Genomic DNA, 9076 nt, shown 5'->3' with positions numbered 1-9076 from the left:
TGCCGAGCTGCCTTTTAAATTAAGACTTTCGTTGTAACACTTGTGTGCTAATTTTTTATCTCCCTTTATAGTGGCAATTCCTTCTACAGTGAAAAACTTCAGGCATAGATGGGATGTAGAAACGACTACTATACAAGTCAGTTCAAGGTTGTCAACCTATTAAGCCATTGTATACCGAAGTAACGTCAACAATGATGTAATCAATGCTTAATATTTTTGACTTTGCATCCTTTATGAAAGTAGTATATAAGGAGATAAACCCAAGAGATCGAATTGGCGTATTCTCCGGCCCAAAGAGGTTATCTGGGTATGCCTTTGGATCTTTTTCTTCTAACCCGAACTTATTAAAAGTAGGTTTAAACAATATATCTATCAAGCTTCCTTGATCCACTAGTGTTCTATGGAAGTTTGCATTGGCAATGATCATTGTTATAACCACGAGGTCGTCATGGCCAGGCGTTACCCCTTAATGATATTCTTTAGTGAACGAGATGGTTGGTAAGTCGGGAGATCTGCTATCTTCTCCGACTTGGTACACCTCTTTAAGATGCCTTTTTTGTGATGATTTTGATATCCCTCCTCCAACAAATTTCCAGCCATTAATCATGTGTATGTGTTGTTCAGGAGTTTGAAGTGGACGTTCTTGTCGTCCTCCTTGTTACCATGGTACAAAGAGTTTAGGAAAGAAACGAAGAATTATTTAAAAAAGTATTATTTTTATTCTTTTTTTCTCATCTGTGATTACAAGGTTCTTACCAATATATAGACTAAGAATACGCTTGTTATGAAATAATATCCTAAAAAATTACATTGATTTTTTTCTAATCCTCTTTAATATTTTTCTGATTTTGTTCTCTAATTATGATATTCTAATACTCCCCCTCAAGGTGAGTAGTGGAATCACCAATACTCAACTTGATTAAAACTTTAGCAAGGGCTGGTCTTGAAACTGCTTTAATAAGAATATCAGCCAACTGATCTTCTGATCTCACAAATGGAAGCTCAATAATGTCATTCTCAATTTTTTCTTTTATAAAGTGTCGATCCACTTCGACATGTTTTGTTCTATCATGTTGTACGAGATTCTCTGAAATGCTGATTGCGGCTTTATTGTCACATTTCAACTGGCTTGGTAATTGTGGTGAAAACCCAATCTCAGTCATCAATTTTCTTATCCACAATGCTTCAGTTATACCTTTAACAATCCCTCAAAATTCTGCCTCTGCGCTTGAAAGAGCTACAACTTTCTGCTTTTTGCTTTTCCAAGTTACTAGGTTGCCTCCAACAAGTGTAAAGTAACCAGCTATTGATCTTCTATCATTTGGGTTGCCCACCCAATCTGCGTCAGTGTATGCCTCAACCTTCAAATGGCCATTCCTTCTGAAAATATTCCACTTTCTGGAGCTCCCTTCAAATATCGAACTATCCTCATGGCAGCTTTCATATGATCTTCTTGTGGCTTATGCATAAACTGATTTACTATTCCCACAGCATAAGCTATCTCAGGCTGAGTATGTGATAAATAAATTAGTTTTCCAACCTGTCAATGGTACTTTTCCTTATCTGCTAAGGTGGCACCTTCTACTATCTTCAACTTGTGATTAACTTGCATGGGCGTATCTATTGATTTGCAATCCACCATTCCTGTTTCTGCCAGAAGGTCCAAAATGTACTTTCTTTGGGAGATAAAAATTCCTTTGCTGGATCGTAGAACCTCTATTCCTAAGAAATATTTTAGACTTCCTAAATCCTTCATTTCGAAGTCTGTAAATAGGTTCCTTCTCAATTTTTCAATTTCTGCAGCATCACTTCCCGTTATGATCATATCATCTACATAGATTATTAGACAAGTGATTAAATCTCCCTGTTTTTTCAAAAAAGGGTATGATCAGAGTTACTTTGCTTGTACCCATACCTTTTCATGCAATCTGTAAATCTTCCAAACCAGGCACGTGGAGATTGTTTAAATCCATAAAGAGCCTTCTTTAATTGGCAAACTTCATTTTTTCTAAATCCTGTTGAAAACCCTGGAGGAGTTTTCATATGCACTTCTTCTTTCAACTCTCCATGCAAGAAAGTATTCTTGACATCAAATTGATAGAGTGGCCAATCTTCATTTGCTGCTATTGAAAACAACACCCTAATAGTATTAATCTTTGCAACCGGTGAAAAAGTTTCAGTGTAGTCGATACCATAGGTTTATGTATAACCTTTGGCCACTAACCTTGCCTTGTACCGTTCAATAGTGCCATCTGCCTTGTGTTTAATGGTGAAAACCCACTTGCACCCGACTGACTTTTTTTTTCTGTCGGTAGGAGATACTTCTCCCAAGTTTCATTTTTCTCTAGAGCTTCCATTTCTGTATTCATGGCTTTTCATCATTCAGCTTTCTCATTGGCTTCTCAAACAGTTCTTGGAATGTCTTCTGTTAAGAGCCTGGTGAAAAAAGCCTTTGCAACATCAGCTATTCCTTCTCTAGCCACTCTTATCGAGTATCTTGAGTTATGGGGAACATGTTCTGGTGAGTACCCTTTCAGGAGGCATCCCTCTGTTTCTTCTTGGAGGAAGAAGAAAGGCATTGGGCTCTGGTTCTTCATATTTCAGTGCTATACCGTTATTGTTAGTGGCCTCATTAAAAATAGGGAGTAAATTATCAAATTGACAATTACTTACCTCTTGTCTGATATTCTCAAAAGGACTCTCACTGGTTGTATGTATCGAGTTGTTTTCTACATTGAGTGAAGTATGCTTGGTGGCTCCATCTACTTGCTCTGTTTGAATAGTTTCTGGGCAACAAAGGTTATTTAGCCAACTTAGTGGTTCATTCTGAATGCCATGTTGGTGGCTGAAGTAAATTTAGGATTCCAAAAAATCACAATCCATGGTCACATGAATACGACGAGTGATTGAATTGTAGCACATATATCCCTTTTGGTGTGTAGTATGTCCAACGAAAACACATTTTTTTTGTACAAGGATCAAGTTTGGTTCTATTGGCTTTAGGAATATGGACAAAGACGGAACATCCAAATACTCGTGGTGGTAAGGTTAGAATATGCAGGATTGCTGTTTGAGTAGCCAAAACTTATAAGGGTGTTTTGTGGTGGAGAACTTGGGTAGGTAGGCGATTTAGTAAGTAGGCAGATGTTGCTATAGCTTCAGGCCAAAAATTTTTTGGAACTTGTGCATCAAAAAGCATAGCTCGGGTCATCTCATGTAACTTACGAGTTTGCCGCTCAGGCACACCCTTTTGTTGGGGTGTATTTGGGCAGAAAATTTGATGGATAAGACAATTTTTCATAAAAAAATCGCGCATTGACTGGTTTATAAATTTTTCACCATTATCTGAGCGAAGTACTTGGATTTTTTTATTGAATTGAGTTTGAATAATTTGGTAGAAAGCAAAAAACTTGTCAGGTACTTCAGATTTGTGTTTTAAAAAATATACCCAAATCATGCAAGAGAAATCATCCACAAATAACACAAAATGTTGAAAATTATTATGAAAAATAGGAGCTGGACCCCACACATCAGAGTGTATTAGAGAAAAACTGGAATTGACTCTAGTGGAGGAAAAGAAACTCTGTGATTTTTTGCACGAATACAAGTTTCATATTTGGGGGTTCAGTACTACTTGTAAAAAGACTAGGAAATAGTAACTTGAGGTACCCAAATGAAGGATGTCTGAGACGACTGTGCCATAACCAAAGTTGCCTAGTAACCGTTCCGTAAGCAAGCATGGCATGGACCTTGGTGTGCTACTTCATCAACGTAGTAAAGGTCTTCTCGCTCAGTACCACGTCTAATGATCTCCTTCGTAAGAATGTCATGTAAAAGATAAAAGGTAGAGTACATGAGTACCACACAATTTAGTTCATTTGTTACTTGGTGAACAGATAATAATTTTGATGATAATGCAGGGACATAGAAGTAATTTTTTAATTTCAATTTTTCTGAAAAAGTAATGGAGCCTCTGCCTTTAACATCAATTAATTCTCCACTAGCTGTTTCAATGGGCTTTTGAGGGAATAGTCAAGCTGTTAAAATCATGAAGGTCATGAGTTATAGTATCGGTAGCCCCACATTCGAAAATCCATTCATTTATCTTTTTAATTGGATTATGATTTTGGGTCTCCCCTTTATACTAAGCAGCCAAGGAGTTCAGTAGTCCTTGCCCTTATTACCGCCGCTGCTACCTTGCCAGCGTGACTTGTTTTCTCTCTTCTGGCCTCGCCACCACTAATGGTGACTTTTGGGATGCTCACAGCGACAACTCCCTTACTCTGATTTCTTGATGACTTGGGATTGTTTTTCCACCAATTTGGGTAACTCACAATCTTAAAGCAGTTTTTTTGTATGTTTATTCTTTCTTCTTCCACCAATTGCTTTTTCCATCAGGGTTGCCCATAATGGTTAATTATATCTATTTAGTTTGAAACATGTGATGATCGCATGCCAAAACTATCGAATGGCATATTTGTAATTTGTAATGTGAATTCGTCTCTTCATCTTTTTTTTCTTTTTCTTTAATTGTCTAATCTATCTATCAAGTACCTATTTAGTCGATATTCTCTAGCCAACTTTTCAATGACATTCTTTAAATCATAGCAATCGTTGGTAGAATATTTATAGAGCTTGTGATATTCACAATCTTTTGTCTAATTTCTTGCTTTTTTGTATTTAATCGGATGAGAAGGTGAAAATTCTTCGGTATAAGATATCTCTTTGCCCTTTTGTCCAAGTGTGTTTGTTGGGTTTAAGTATGTTTTTGGTAATTATGGAAGAAAACTTTTTTGGGTAATGATAGAATGAATTAGAATGGGATCGTAATGAAATAAAATGAGTGTAGTTGAATACTTGTGTTAACTTTTTTATTGTACATCATGAATGTAATATTTAAATGAGTAAAATTAAAATATGTTAAGATATTTAAAACTTAAATTAAATGAATAAAATATTAAATTATTAAGTATTATGAAACACATTGAAAATTAATTTTCCCTTATCACATTAATAAATCATTAAAATAGGTAACATAGAAGTAGTTTATATTAATTTAGTTTAAAAAATGGTATAAATAAAATTTTGAAGAAATGAAGATTTGAATAAAACAAAAATAATTTGAGACCAAGCACATTCTTAAATGATATGGAAGTTATGTTTAAAGTAAAAATGAGATTCAAAAATTGAAACCCTTTTTTATTAGAAAAAATCAGTTAGTTTTACATTAAAAATTTGAAATTGAGAAGAATAACTTTGATAAAAAGGTTAGTTAGCAAAATATTTAAAATTAAATATTTTACATGTTAATTTTATTTGCAAAGAAAACATAATAAAAAACCGAGGATAATTTAGTGGCTGCTAATGTTTTTACATTGATTTTTTTTGCGTTGCTAATTTAATAATTTTTTGGTAATATTTTACATATTTAAATATTTTTAACGAATAATATACTTAAGAAGTATAATGTATTTAAGATTTGTGTTTGATAAATTAAAAAATATATATGCTTGTATTTTTAAAAATTATAGGTGTTTTTGAAAGTACTTAAATTTTTTTTTTAAAATTAACTTATACTTATCAAAATTAAAAAATCTAATATAACACTTTTAAATATGATTAAAATAAAGTTAATCTTTCGCCACAAAAAAGCAAAATGAAGTTAATCTAGTCGAGTTTGCATAGTAAGTAGTAGCATTGGCATTTTCAATAATCACGTAAGCAGTAGCAGCATTGGACTTTAAAAAAATTTTAATGGCCCAATATTTTCAAAGTTGCCATTTGCTTTACATCAATCAGCTTGTAGCTATTTATGATGGGTTAAATAGAATTTCGGTTGGCAGAACCGCCTTCTCTCTCTCATGGAGAAATCCTCTCTCATATGGAGTGTTTTCTTGGATTAACAGCTTCGTGTTTATCTGTTTGTCATTCACCTCTTTGTGTATACTTCTCACCTCTTTCTGCACACTTTCTCTTTAGTTTTCTTTTGCACATCAGTATATATGGCCTGCCAAGAGGATCAAACTATCGAAGGCAAAGTTATATCCATAAACCCTGCTGAGGATGACAGTTTTGACGCAGAAAATCTTAACTTGGTTGGAAAGATACTATCAGACAGAGAAGTTAGTTTTAATACCTGTAGAGCTGCTCTTCTGGGTATCTGGGGCCATCCGGAAGGAATTGCCATTTCTGATGTTGGCAGAAATAAATTGCTTATCAGCTTTAAGGACGTGCGAAAAGGGATTCAAATAAGGAATGGAGGGCCCTGGAGCGTTCGTGGACATCTTCTTAATCTGCAGATATGGAACGGACGTGAGTCACTATATGATGTGGATCACAGGTATATGGAATTATGGGTACAAATTCATGGTCTTCCACTCAACTATATAACAAGGAAAACAGCAGAAATTATTGGTAAGCAATTAGGAACTGTGATGGAAGCAGAAAATCCCAGGTTAAATAATACACTACAGAGAACGTTTTTGAGGGTGAGGGTCACTATGAACATCACCAGGCCTTTGCCAACGGGTTTTTGGTTAGCAACACAGAATCATCAAACTCTTTGGGTGGACTTCAAGTATGAGAGGATACAGGATAGTTATTGTCTGAATTGTGGAATCCTAGGTCATACCAAGAAGGAGTGTACCAGCCCAATGGCAGTGGCTAGCTGGGACCATATGCAACCTAGGTATGGGATGGGTCTGGGAGTTAATCGTGCCAGGGCCATCTCAGCCAAGGGGAAGGAGCAGGATGAGAAGGAAATGAACAGGGAACGGACTGAGGCTAAACAAGATTGTGAGGGGGAGCGCACCAGAAGGGAGCATATGAAGGAGCATTTGACTGAGGAGAGTTGCACGGGCAGGGGAGTACAAGCAGAGCCGCTGCGAACTATTAGTGCGAATTCCGTCCATCAGACGCCGTTAGGAGAGGAAAGCCACGGTTCTAGGTTGCAGGGTGAAACAGGGGAAGCTCTGAGAAATGGGGACAAAATTGCAAACACTAGAACTGACACCAGGGAAGGTTATGGCAAGCTCCAGGAGGCAGGGGGAGATAACTGTGCATTTAGGCTCAATGCCACGTCTTCTATGGGGTGTCAGGAGCATCTTGAGGTTGGGGGGAATGAGGAGCGCATATCTTTTGGTAATAGAACAAGGCTGAATGAGGGTCGTTTGGATGTGCCCAAGCAGATGGAGGATGCTGTCCAGCGCCAACAAGCAGTGCATGATGTATGCGGGAACTCCAGAAAGCTAACAATTGGGGAAGAACTGGAGAAGCTTTTTGGTAAGAAACAGGCCCAAGCCAAGCATCATGCTGATGCAGAAATTAAAAAGCATTTTGGCTTGGAGACACGAATAGTTACGCATGATGCAGGACAGATGTGGAGCTACAGGGACAAACCAAAAATGAAGAGAGTTCGTACTGCTGCTGGTAGAACCATGATACAGCGAATGGATAATGGAGAGGAGTATTATGTTGAACTGGCTGAGGAGCAGCATCATAAAGAGAAGGAGGTTGCTGCTGGGTTGGAGCAGAGGAATGAGAGTCAACGTGTGTTGGAACTGGCTTTTGATCTGAGGCTGAATCTGAACTCCAAAAGGATTAGGGATACAAGCAGCCTGGCAGTCTTTGTTGACAAGTTTGAGGATGATGAACACCTAACAATGGGAAAAGCAGGTAAGAAGTTCAAATACGTCCCTGGATCGGTCATGGCTGAGGAGGCGGGCCTTATCACGCCCCATCAGCAGCCATGATTGTTGTTAGCTGGAACTGTCGAGGTATGGCGGCCCCATCGACAGTCTCTGAACTAAGGAGTATTTGTAAATATCTTAGGCCGTCTGTTTTGTTTCTTATGGAGACCAAAGCTAGTAATCTTAGTTGTGCTAGGACTAGGAGAAACTTAGGTTTTGATAACATGTTTTGTGTTGAGTCCCGGGGGTTGTCCGGAGGGCTCTGTCTTTTTTGGAAAAGTAATATAAATATTGATGCTTATGCTTGGTGTGATAACTTTATTAAGGCCCAGATAAGCACTGTTAATGTTAATGCCTGGGAAGGAATTTTTGTCTATGGCCATCCTGACTTTAAGAGAAGGAAGGAGTTATGGAATGAGTTAACTTGTGCGGATAATAATTTGCATGTGCCGAGGGCTTTTATTGGCGACTTTAATGATGTTATTGCACAGCATGAGAAAGTGGGGATGCATCCAAAGCCGACTAGTCAGATTGACACTTTCAGGTACTTTATTGACAAGAATGCTCTCATGGACTTAGAGTTGCAAGGTACTAAGTACACATGGTTTAGTAACCCAAGGAATGGGTTTGTTACTGAGGAAAGGATAGATAGAGTACTTGCTAATTGGGAATGGAGAGAAGTTTTCCAGCATGCCACCCTTTCAGCTTTACCAGCTATTAGCTCTGACCATACGCCTTTAGTTCTCAATGTTACACCCAGGGGAATAAGGACCAAATGCTTTAAATTTGAAGCTTTTTGGGCTGATCATGCTGACTGTGGTAATATCATTAGGAAAGGATGGAATAGTGTTTGTAATAGTTCGGTTGATCATTGGACCAATTTGTCTCGAAGGATGAATAGTTGTAAGGAAGAATTGGTCAAATGGAGCAAGACTAACTTCAAGAGGGCTGATCTTGAAATACAAAAGCAAATGCATAGCCTTAAGCTAGCAGAGGAAAGAGATTACTCGGATACTCAGCAACAGGAAATTAGTAATTTGAAAATGGATATTATTAGGCTGTGGAAACAGGAGGAAAAGTTTTGGGGGCAGAGATCTAGAGTGAAATGGCTGAAGTTTGGTGATAAGAATACTGCCTTTTTCCATGCTTCTACCATCCAACGAAGGGACAGGAATAGGATTGTGAAGTTAAAAGATATTAGTGGAGAATGGGTGTATGGTGAGGATCAGATACTAAAGTTGGCTGTCCTTCATTTTCAGAATCTGTTTAAAGCTTCCAGCAACCTTGTTATGTCTGAATGCATTAGCAACATCCCTATTAGAGTTACCGAAGATATGAATCGAGAGCTATTGAAAGAGGTTTCTGATCAGGAAATTAAAGAAGCTACC

This window comes from Arachis duranensis, chromosome 6 (assembly GCF_000817695.3).
Source record: "Arachis duranensis cultivar V14167 chromosome 6, aradu.V14167.gnm2.J7QH, whole genome shotgun sequence".
Taxonomy (NCBI): domain Eukaryota; kingdom Viridiplantae; phylum Streptophyta; class Magnoliopsida; order Fabales; family Fabaceae; genus Arachis; species Arachis duranensis.
The sequence above is the reverse complement of the archived record's forward strand: the minus strand, read 5'-3'. Positions refer to the sequence as shown.